At 30.0% G+C, this 12,145-nt stretch overlaps 1 protein-coding gene and 2 non-coding genes across 3 annotated transcripts in view; all 3 read left to right on the plus strand.

The window, feature by feature from the left end:
* The first annotated feature begins 215 nt into the window (after positions 1-215).
* TRNAK-CUU (transfer RNA lysine (anticodon CUU)) lies at positions 216-288 on the plus strand. The gene has a single exon. It is a non-coding gene; the product is annotated as a tRNA-Lys (tRNA).
* Positions 289-3,555: 3,267 nt separating this feature from the next.
* Positions 3,556-3,628, plus strand: TRNAF-GAA (transfer RNA phenylalanine (anticodon GAA)). The gene has a single exon. It is a non-coding gene; the product is annotated as a tRNA-Phe (tRNA).
* A 1,571-nt stretch (positions 3,629-5,199) lies between these two features.
* Positions 5,200-12,145, plus strand: part of LOC146534024 (beta-glucuronidase) — a 28,149-nt gene continuing 21,203 nt past the window's right edge. Inside the window, exon 1 of the mRNA XM_085195057.1 lies at positions 5,200-5,427. The gene's annotated coding sequence lies outside the window, so the exon portion shown is untranslated. The remainder of the gene's footprint in view (positions 5,428-12,145) is intronic.

Below are 12,145 nucleotides of genomic sequence, written 5' to 3' on the forward strand. Positions count from 1 at the left end.
ATTAAGTTTTTAAATTAGCCAAATAAATGTTTTATTTCAATATTTTTAATAAATAGTAGTAAAACCTATTGAAAGACTAATAACTGAGTATATTATAACATATACTATTTTTTTTAAAGATATTAACATTATTTATAATATTTACTCTGGGCTCGACCAACAGTACTTAATTTATATAATTTGTTTGAATCCAAAATTTAGATATCGCTTCTCAAGCCCGGCTAGCTCAGTCGGTAGAGCATGAGACTCTTAATCTCAGGGTCGTGGGTTCGAGCCCCACGTTGGGCGTATTATATTTTTATAATTTTTGTTACTATGAATAATAATCTCAGATTAAAATAAAATACAATAAAAATTCAATTTAGTAAATACATCGTTAAAATTCTTCAGTAATGTCGTTTCAGAGAAAAAGATCTGGCAACTAAGGAAACACTTAAAGCTCTAAACGTATTTATTCTTCGAGATAAGAAGTAAAATGCTTACCAAGTGATTTATTGGTCTACATTAGCGGGTTATCTGTGCTCATGTTTACTGCCTATAATATTTTGAAATAGCATCCGATAACATAATATAAAGAATACTTGCTATACTCGTCTTGTTCATGCCGCTTTTAATGTTATGCATAAAGTTTTACTGCACCGATACAGCCATTTCTCAAAAGTTATGCTAAGAATTTATAAATAAAATAAATAAATCAGGTCACACTGTATCCCGAACACAGCATAGTAGGTAGAGGGAACCTAGTGTAGAGATTTTGCTTTGTTGTGAAGATATGAAAGTATTTAATTCCTCTGAGGGAATCGACCCCACAACTTATACCATCGGCATCGGGCCAAGACGCGACTGGCTCAAATACAAAACGTAGAGCGGATTGTCCTAGCACTAGGTCCCCTTTACCTAGCCTGGTGAAAGTTGGAAGCACCATGAAGCGGAATAAAAAAATCCTCTTAATTCTACCTATCTTGCTGATTGTAAGTTTAAGTTAATGCCAATATTATTAACGAGAAAGAGATAAAAATGGAGGAAAACAGAAATGTATATTTACAATTTTATCAAATGACAAACAATTTTATTAAGAAAAAATGGATTTCCTATAATAATTTCGATTATATTAGCAAAATGTGGAGAATTTAGCGCCATGATGGTCACCTCCACTTGGAACATCGTTATATTTTGAATCTGATGTTGCTACGCTCGAGTAAGATAAAAGCAACGGGATGTCATGCAATTGATTTTTAAATTGCATTTATAAAATTAATTCTGAATGTGTCATTGTTGACTGACTGACTCATCACCGACAACGCCTGTCTGTTAACTTTTGTATCTATTATGATGATAGCGCGGAATACGCATTATTCTGTAGATACTTATATAATTTAATATCTAACAATGCTACTGTATTGGAAAATATTATATAATACGATCGGGAAAATTGAAATGTATGCAGTTAAATTAGAAATAATACGAAATCAAAAACCTGTTGAATTTTTAGGGTTTCGGACTTCAAAAGGTAAAAACGAAATACATATAGGATTTAAACTTAAATTTGCAGTTCATTTCATGCAAAATGAGTGCATAAGCCCGCTAACTTAAGCTTGTCATTTTTATAAGTTGCACTTCAGTTCCATTGGGGCTTCCGACTCGCACTTAACCGGTTTTCTTTTTTATTTACCTATAACGCAGATATATATAAAGAAATAAAATTTTACATCGTTCTAAAAGAATCTACTTACTAAATTTAAGGAATTCCTTTCAATAAGTTTTAAGTAATATTATATTATGTCAACTTATACTAAATAATAAATGCACGACTAAAGCTTGTCTTATTTAGGTTTTGCAATCCGATTTAGTTTACTCTTGTTGCATAAGCGACCAACGCCTCGAGCTTATAATAAAAATAAACAGAAACTACAGTTACAATGACTTGTAAGACAATAGACGCCTACACGCACATATAAGCGTTGCTAAGTACACAAAAAAATATCTTAAACTCCTTGTAGGTTGCGCTTGTGACCTAATTTGCAATATTTTTTTAGAGATGAAAAAAGTTTATTTTACATATTTAAGGGATAACCGTAACTTGTAAGATTGATTGACAATGAATTAGAACTAAATTAATACAAATTTTTTTTATAAGAATTAAAATATATAACATAGTATATAATGCATCTTATTTCTTAAATAAAGAGTCAAGTGAGAATATTAACATTAACATGATAATAATTACATAATGATCATATTTCGTAATATAAGTAGATTATTGTTTTGTCATTCAACAAACAGTAGTTTTTACGGTGTAAGAATTAAGAACATATGATTTCCATATGCTTAAAATGGCTCATGTCACGAAAAACATAACTCACCCAGGATCGTTACATCTCATTCATACCGTTATATTTTATTAAACGGACAACCTCCAGCCGTGGGACGTGCGCTAGCCGCGTTGTTGCGGATTATCCCTTAACTGTAAGAACATGCGTCACGGATGATAATATGGAAAGGGGGAGTGGCGCTCTTAAACCTTTTGGCCTCTATATTATTAGTTTGTTATTATCACGATTTAACCTATATTGTTTTGTTTATTCATATTATGTATTATTTTTCGGTTGTGGATTCGATTTCCACTCGAGGAATGAAATATAACATTTTAATTTCTTCGCTCTGACGTCAAAGCAAACCGCAGCGTTGAGTTCCGCCACTCAACACTCAATGCCTCGCCAATTCGGCGGAAAGCGTCTTAACATTAGGCTGCCTCTGCCTACTTATTAATAGCTTCGGTCGTATGTATGTATCTATGTATGTTTGTAACGAAAACTTTGAACGTGATTTGGACCGACTTTCACACTTCGAATTAGTTTTAAATTTTGCATACTTATCAAGAAACCTTTTACCTATATAACTATGGTATTATATTATACTAATAAGTATTGAAAGTAGTATAAAGTAGTATAGTATCAGTTACGTTGTCGTCTTTTTAAAATTACTCTACTAAGTATTCCCAAACATGAAAATAGTTTTTACTCATACAAAATGCCAATATGTTACTCGACAAAAGTTAATATAGCGTCATCTAGTGGAAAGAAGACAAACTTATAGGTAAATAAATAAATAAGTTCTACTACTAGTAACTAGTTCACATACCTTTACAATAGATGGCGGCATCTGTTTTATATTTGAATAGGTCATTTACCTATTATTCGTATTATTTATCGATACGAGTACTTTAAAATTATAAATCAATTTATATTTAATTTTTCTCTTTAAATAGTTATTTAGAATTAATAATTTGATTTTGAAAGAAACACAATCTAGAATAATAAATATATTTTTATTAATAATTTGAAACTAATTTCTATCAAATTTTAAATCACGTCCACTTGAAAATGGGTAAAGTAATAAAAAGAACTAAAAGATCTACAATTTAGAATTTTCATATGCAATTTAAGTAAGCATTTATAGTTTTAAAAAGTGTACATACTTTTTTACTTTTGTTATTTCTTACAAGCTGTAATATTTTTTTATAATTTTAGTTTTAATTTCATTAATCGTGCTACCGCCGAAATAGCTCAGTTGGGAGAGCGTTAGACTGAAGATCTAAAGGTCCCCGGTTCAATCCCGGGTTTCGGCAGAATATCTTATTTTGTAAAAATTAAACAGAGGAGAACTTTACACAGAGGTGTAAAACATAAAATATTAACACAATCACTAAAACATAATTAATAAACACTATTTATTATACTTTTAGTACAATAAGTATTTTTTTGTAACTTTTAAAAAAAGTATTTAAAATATTAAAAACAGATATTGCATCGGCCGGGAATCGAACCCGGGCCGCCCGCGTGGCAGGCGAGCATTCTACCACTGAACCACCGATGCTCATACCCATGAATGTAAATTATAACTACACAAATAGATTAGATTTGTTAGCTCTCTATCACTTATTTACTGAAAAAAGCTATTTCAATATTCATACTATTACATAGCACCGAACATAAATTGTGTAAGTTTCATGCAATAATTAATACGTATTAAAGTTACGAATTCGCCTTATAAAGTTACCACACACGTATATAATAACAAACATGTCAGAAGTTGGTGTATCACAGCCCTTAAGGATTGTCGTGAAAATAGAATTTTTAGTGTACAGTGATTTTTTTTATTTAGAGAGTTAGTGAGAGTCCTTAGAACTATAAAATAGTTTTTATTTATAAGTGTTAAGATACAATAAACTTTTACAATAAACACATAGGGTTCTGTATGAATCAATGCTACAATGGCCCTTCTTTACTGAGAGGTCATACATATTAAATCGACTCACTGCAGCTAGGTCATTGGGTCAATGTAGTCAAGGTCAGCAAAATTCCTGTTGTGTGTACAGTAATAGCTTTAGGGAGAACTAAAGTGACATACAGATTTTGTAGGTTCACGAGACGACGATGATGATGATGAAGTAGTTCAGCTTCACGCTGTATGCCGCATACAGCAGGGTAGTCAGAGGGAACCTATGTATAATACATGTTTTATATAATACCTATTTATCTAATTTTACGATCGTAAGTTCTTGATAAGATTATTATCTAAACGGAATCAATAGCGTGTAGTACCTACCTATAGAAGTAATATTAAGTAAGTATATAAGGTAGATTCTACCTTTTTTACCTCTACATTTGTATCTACACAATTTAAATGTAAAAGTATTATTACACTCTTTGAATATAACTAGGTATATAATGAAACATGTACTTAATTATAAAAAAGACTTTAGAGCCTTATGAGTTATGACTACTTTATCGTAGTTTTTTAAAAAGATTTTTAAGTTGTAAAATTGTAAATACAATTATTGTTCATATTTTTGGTCTGAATATTTTTTTCTTTATTAATTTTTTAGTGTAATTTACATAAATATGAATAACTCATTTTCTGGTCCTAATATTTATGTTAGATACCAAGGTGCATAATTTCTTAACTATAAATACACAAAACATAATGTAGTAAACTAAAATAACTATAACATTAACCTTTAATCATAAGTTATCATTGTTTACAATAAAACTTGTTTGTTGTTTTTAGCTCTGAGAGTAAAGAAATAACACTTAAACTAGAAAGTGAATTGAAATAACGTAACCGACCGCGTGAAATTGCTTCATAAGTGCTAAAGAACAGTAAATACTTGTATTTATTCTGATTTGGTCGGTTTATGCCGGTACGTTCCTATCGATGTGACATTTTTTAAATCCATTATCCAGTCAGTATAGCAGCTGGCGTGGTACGGAACGCGCCTGTATTCGTAATTTAAATTTGACGTTGGTAAAATACGCGCGAAAACAACATAGGAGTAAAATAGAAGTATAAAAAAATGAAAAATTAACAGAATATTTACAAGTGGGACTGTTCAATTAATTGGTTGCTACCTTGTATCTTTATAAAGTAAGTGTAATTTACAATTTTTAGACTTTAATGATATGGATTGTTTTTACAAAATTTTACAATTGAATTGTCCAAAATTAACCATAATTGGAAATTAATAGTTTATACCATCAAAACAAATCAAAATTTTATAATAGAAAAGAACAATTCGTTTATTAAAGTTATATTATTAAAATAAACACACAATTATCAACTATCAAGTACTGGTACCTATGTAATAATAATAATTTCCAAAGATAAATAAATAGGATACCTATGTCTTTTGTAAATTGTTTTGTAGGTAGGATGTTCGTAAGATTATTTCTTTTGCGGTTGATGAAATGTTTAACAACATATAATAGTTATAGTTAAAAATCACATTTAGGTTTTTTTTTTTAAATTACAAGAAACAGTGGGTTATATTTATCATCAGTAAAGCATATAAGAACAAAATAATAAATAATTTATTACTAATGTTTAGTTGTTAATCAAAAAAACAAAATAAAATAAGTAAATGTATTATTATACATATTTTGTTATTTTATTTTGTTATGCAAATTAACTATAAAAATTAAACCTTATTACTTTATAATTTTATTATACGTAGCTTAATTTTTGGGTTTTTCTATTGAGTTTTTGCTACCGTATTTTTTTAGGGCAGTTAGTAGGTAGTTGGTACACAAATAATATTTATTATATTAGTTTTAATATTTATTATATCATTAAAAAAAGGAAAATTCTCTCAAAGAAATCGAATTCAATCAATAACATTTTATTGCAATAAGATAATATAAAGTAGGTATTAAAAATGGTAAGATAAGGCCGTTATCACAAGTGGTCTATTATCCTAATAACTTTTATGCATAAAAACCTGTTGTAGAACACTAGTTGGACAACTATGAATAAAATACATTATTTGTTCTTCATTGGAAGAATGTGTTTATTAAAATAAAAAAAATCCATTAAAAGACAATCTTATTTGTATAACTATATTCCTTATATCTATTTGCTAAGTTAATATAAACAAGACAACATCACGTGAGTCCAGAATCGCTTTATTAAGTATGCCCGACAAACCACCTCATATGTGGGACAAGTACTGTAAACATTGTGACTAGCTGACGATCAGCTCCAGGAATACTAAGTCTAAATCAAACACAACGCAAATATACTTATATATAATAGGTATATACGTTACGGCTCTACGTGACTATGCAGTATAAACTTATTAATAAACAGATGCCATTCCAAATTGTAAATTCTCAGAACATTATTCTTAGCAAATATCTAAGACTTCAATTTTGAAAAGAAAATAAAGTTCCTAATATACTTATTCCGGTATAATAAAAAAGATGTTTTCTACCTTAACCTCTTGGTAATTGATTGAATGTAAAATTATATTGTACAAAAAAGCACTGAAGAAAAGAGAAAAATATAACTCTATCACTATTTCCATATTTCTGTATAAGTTCAACCAAAATTAACTATAAAATGTTCGCTTATAATTTTCCGAAGTTTTCGTTCTAAAACTACTTATTCTGTAAATCTGTATATCAGTTTGTAAGTTATATTTAAGTTACAATTTTCGATAAAGTAGACTGAACGACCGCAACAAGCGAAACCATAAAACGTTTACGTCTTATTTACTATTAATTGAAGTAGGTTATTGTGCTAAAAACAATATGTACTTACATAAAGTCTGTTATATGCAGAAGATAGTTTTTAAATTCTTATACTTTACTACTACTTTAAAATCAGCATAAATTTGTTTGTGTAATCCAATACACGAACACGATATTCCAATGTTTTCACCTAAGACTATAACATAAATTAATAGCTTATTTTTGGACATACGATATCCATCTCCAACTAATCCAAATCCCGAAAATTTTTAATTAAAACAGAATTTCGACTTTTTCTTTTTTTTGCTCTATAATTCAAATACCGTATTATATCGTATATTGTATATTATATCGTATAACGGATTTCCACAAACCCTAAACTCTAACAAATGAAATTAAATGATATTATTTTAAATTAAATTGTTTGTTCAGGTGTGATTACAATTTACTGTGAAAATTGCATTACAAAAAAATCTTGCGTTAACTTTAGAACGCCCGAAAATTATTGCAAAATTTTAATCTGCTATTTAATTTTCTACTTAATTAATATAAATTGCATATTGTTTTGTATACGAAATTACAAAAAAAGGTAATAAAAAAATTGTCCGTTTTACGAAAAAAACTGATATTCTATATAATAATTGTAAACAGCATTAGCGATAACTAAACATTAAATAGGGTAAGTGAGAAGTAATGCCATATAAATATAAATATAATATATAAATAACTTCTGCAGAAAATCTTATCTGCCAGGTTAACGTTTCTTACGCCATTAAGAAAATGAACTAGTACGAAATGGTGCTTAAAATATCTTCAGATTCTTATTTCTCTGCTTTAAATAGCACAGTGCGTAAATACTATCATTAAGTGTGATAGTGTCATAAGATAAGGCTGAACATCTAAGACGAATAGCGGCGTAATGAATTAAGTAAGAACACAACAATAGAACACAGCTCATATTGCAGTTAAAGGATTATTTTCAATTAAACTTTATCGTTTAGTATTTGGGCGTAAAATGGAGAATAGAGTAAAATGGAGAATATTAGGTTCTCAGTACGTACTTATTTCTCTCAGAATTCCGTGCCTCGAAAGGAAAATAAACGAAATTCTTATTGGATCATTTCGGTGTCTGTCTCAAACAGTATTTATGGAGCACAGAAAAATCAAGATTCAAAGTCGACGCAGATGTTGCTGCACTTTTATGAAATTTGCCGCGTAATCAAAGTCTATAGGGTAGGTACTTCCCGAGAACCTACAGAGATGAATATTGAGAGAAAGTAAGAACTGTTTAACTTCTCACTTCCAAATAAAGAAAAAAGTCCGTAAAGTGACATTTCTGATAAAATCTTATACTCTTATATTTAATACAAAATGGAGTGTATACGAATGCTTTTATTAGTTGTACTTCCCGTTGACCTGCAATCCTGGAATTGGTACAGAACGGTGGGCGAGTCTAAATCACACTTGACTGGATGTTTTTGTTCGATATTATTAAAATGGGTAAAATCTTTCTGTCAAACATAAAGCGATCAAGAATTCAATAATATCAAAACATAGCTTCCTTATCTCAATCTTTCCATCGCTAGTACCAAACAGACGAATATACAAAAAGTTATATTAGTTATATATATTTAGGTTGTTAAATATACCCACATAATAATAGTATATATAAGGCTTTCGAATTATTAAGAATGTCGAATAAAAGAAAAGAAAAGAAAGATTATAAAGAAACAATTTAAGATATTTTCAAAGAGGATCAATCGCATGAAGGAAATTAGTGGAAAGGTCACCACTAAACACCTTGATTAAATTACAAATTAGACATACATTTTACATTATGGAAAAACAAGTTTTCTCCTGCTTAACATTAGCATGTATCATCATATAAATGAATCCTTTAGCATTAAAGTCGACAACAGGATTATTGTTCGCGAGTCAAATTCCAGCTGCAAGGCACAAGCACACATGTGACTAGGAAAATATATTTGATAAATGAATAAATATACTCTTGCCTAAGCCTTGGTTGTGGGTTCGATTCCCACTGAATCATCCACATTCTGATCCTCATCGAATATTTTCTTTTTATTTCCCCGCCACGGTGAGGTTAAATGCGGTGTTGAATTCCGCAACTCTAAACGCAGTGTTCGAGTTGAGAGGGCAACACAGTGAGTTGACACTTTCTGCGTTCTAAAATATAATATATGAAACTATACAACGAAGGAGATAGGACATCTTTTAATTTGAGCAATTAATTTATTAGCTTTAAAAAAGCACCGAGATACTTAGTTTTACAAAAAATATAAAAACTAGCTTTCTTCGCGGCACTGTATCTTATTACTATTGGTATTAGTTTATATATTTATTAAAAAAAAATTAAAGCAGTTTCACGCCGTATCCCGCATACAGCAGGGTGGGGAGAGGGAACCTAGTGTTAAGACACTCCGTCGCCCATTATCCGCCGAATTTTGAACTGCCAATATATGTATTCTTACTAATATAAATAAAGTAGTTCACGAGATATATGTAATTATTACAGTTATGATATAATACATTGGAATAACACATGTAGGTAGGTACGAACATATTAGATGACCTATTTGACTTACTTGACTTTACTTTTTTGTTGTAAAATATATGATTTAAAAATAGTTATAACATAAAAACTAATGAATAAATCTAATTTAAGTTTAACGTTACACTTCTTACATGAACATAGTTTGTATCTAAGATTTTTAAAATTGTTATAGAAACAACCGTACTCGAATATGTAAAAAAAATCATATTGGATATCACTATAAGTGCACTGTAAACATAAAATATTAGAAAATAAATATATATTTATTATATGTATCTGATGGTTGGATAGTTGCTTGAGCGAGCGAGCAAGTAAACGTGTGACAGTTGCTCCCGAGTATTTAATTGTTTTACAAAGAAAAAGTGCATATAAACTATTAAAAAGTGCAATTATCTCAACTTGAATTCTTTATCTCAGTGACAGTTTACGTGGTTAAATAATATATGCAGTGTATAGATCTAAACAAGAAACAATCAGTTTAGTGCAGCGGATCTTTGTTTTTGCATATTACCCTCGCAACTTTTTATGCGAGAGCCGTTATTACTGCGCAAAAAAAATAAATATTATTTTTTGATATCTTCAGAGCATTTATTACTGTATAATAATTTGTTACCAGTTTTTTTTTTGTGACATTTTTTACTTAAAATTTAAAAATGTCTTCGCGATTATCTTGGGGATGTTGCATGAATAAACATAGTACGAACGAGAAATTCATACGTTGCTCTGTGTGTAACATGGCGTATCATTGGAGTTGTTTGTACGGTAAAGAGCACCAAGAATATGACACTACTGTGGAACTAACTTCGGAATGGAAATGTCCGCTGTGCAAGTCCAAAAAGAAAAATATTTCTTCTGATAATACTCCTATAAAAGTGAGACCGGGATCCAAATATAAGGAAGATTCTAACATAACCAAGAGATCGAACAAGCGGTTAGCAAGCTCTTCCCCTCGCAGTGAAGAACCTAGCTCGCAAGTTACTGCAGAAAATATGCAACATATTATCGAAGAAATTATGGATTCTCACAAAATCGAACTAGTTACGGAAATAACAAACTCAATGAAAAGCCTACTCTCTGAAGAATTACAATCGGTACGTGAGGAGTTTACAGATATGAAGAATTCCATAAATTTTTTAAGCAATCAGTACGAAGATCTTCTTAAGGAACATAAGTCAACCTTAAATACGCTTAAAACATTACAAGAGGAAAATAGCACAATGCACTCGACTGTAAAAAAATTAAGCTACCGAATTGACTTAATGGAACAGCATGCACGTTTAAATAATATTGAAGTACAATGTGTCCCAGAAAACCGACAAGAAAACATTATAGAGATAGTTACTAAATTAGGTAGTGCAGTGGGTTGTAATATTACGGAAGATACAATAGCAGCATGTAGCCGGGTTGCAAAGTCTAATCGATCCAGCAATCGCCCCCGTTCTATAGTTGTTCAGTTGACATCTCAAAAAATTAGAGACAGCTTATTGGCAGCTTGTATAAAATATAATAAATCGCACCCCGCGGATAAACTGAATACATCTCATATTGATATCAAAGGACATAAACAAGCTATTTATGTAGTTGAACATCTGTCACCCACAAATAAGGCATTACATGCTGCTGCAAGGGTAAAATCTAAGCAAATTAATTATAAATATGTATGGGTCAGAAGCGGAAAAATTTATATGAGAAAAGATGATAGCTCAGAGTTTAAAGTAATAAAAAGTTTTGATTATTTAGAAAAGATGAATTAGAATTAATTGTGTCAGTGTAATTTAAATAGGTAATTTGCGTAAAATTCTCGTCAATAACAATCTATTATCAAAATGTTCGTGGTTTACGAACAAAAACAAGAGATTTTTATTGTAATTTATTGTGTGTGAACGCTGATATAATTGTGCTTACGGAAACCTGGTTAAATGAAACTGTTTGTAGTAATATGTTGTTTGGGAATAATTATAATGTTTTTAGGAGAGATCGGATGATTGATAGTAATTCTAAAAAGAAAGACGGAGGTGGTGTCTTGATTGCTGTAAAAAAACATATTTCTTCTAAAAATATGATTGAATGGCAGAGCAATTGCGAAGATTTGTGGGTTGTTATAAATACACCTATAAATAATAAACTTTGTCATATGGTTTTATGTGTAGTATATTTACCACCACCAGTAAATAAAGCGTTACTCGAAACTTTTTTAGCTAATTATAATAGAGTATCTGAAATCCATGATCTTTACACTTGCCTTGTTGGAGATTTTAATCTCAGTAACATAAACTGGAGTACATCTAACACTCATTACATTCAACCGATCTCTTCAATTTGCCAATCTTTAGTGGACTTCTGTGCAATGAATAACTTACGACAGTGTAACAATGTAATGAATTGCTCAAATAAAATTCTTGATCTTGTGTTAACAGATATACCAAACTGTAATGTGACAGAAACAATTGACGTTTTATGTAAGAGTGATCCATTGCACCCACCAATTGAATTTAAAGTAAACACGGAAACATCAGATAGACTAACAATTAATACAAATCTC

The sequence above is a fragment of the Heliconius melpomene genome, chromosome 12 (genome assembly GCF_056956725.1).
Source record: "Heliconius melpomene rosina isolate 202511_hmr_F chromosome 12, ASM5695672v1, whole genome shotgun sequence".
Classification (NCBI taxonomy): domain Eukaryota; kingdom Metazoa; phylum Arthropoda; class Insecta; order Lepidoptera; family Nymphalidae; genus Heliconius; species Heliconius melpomene.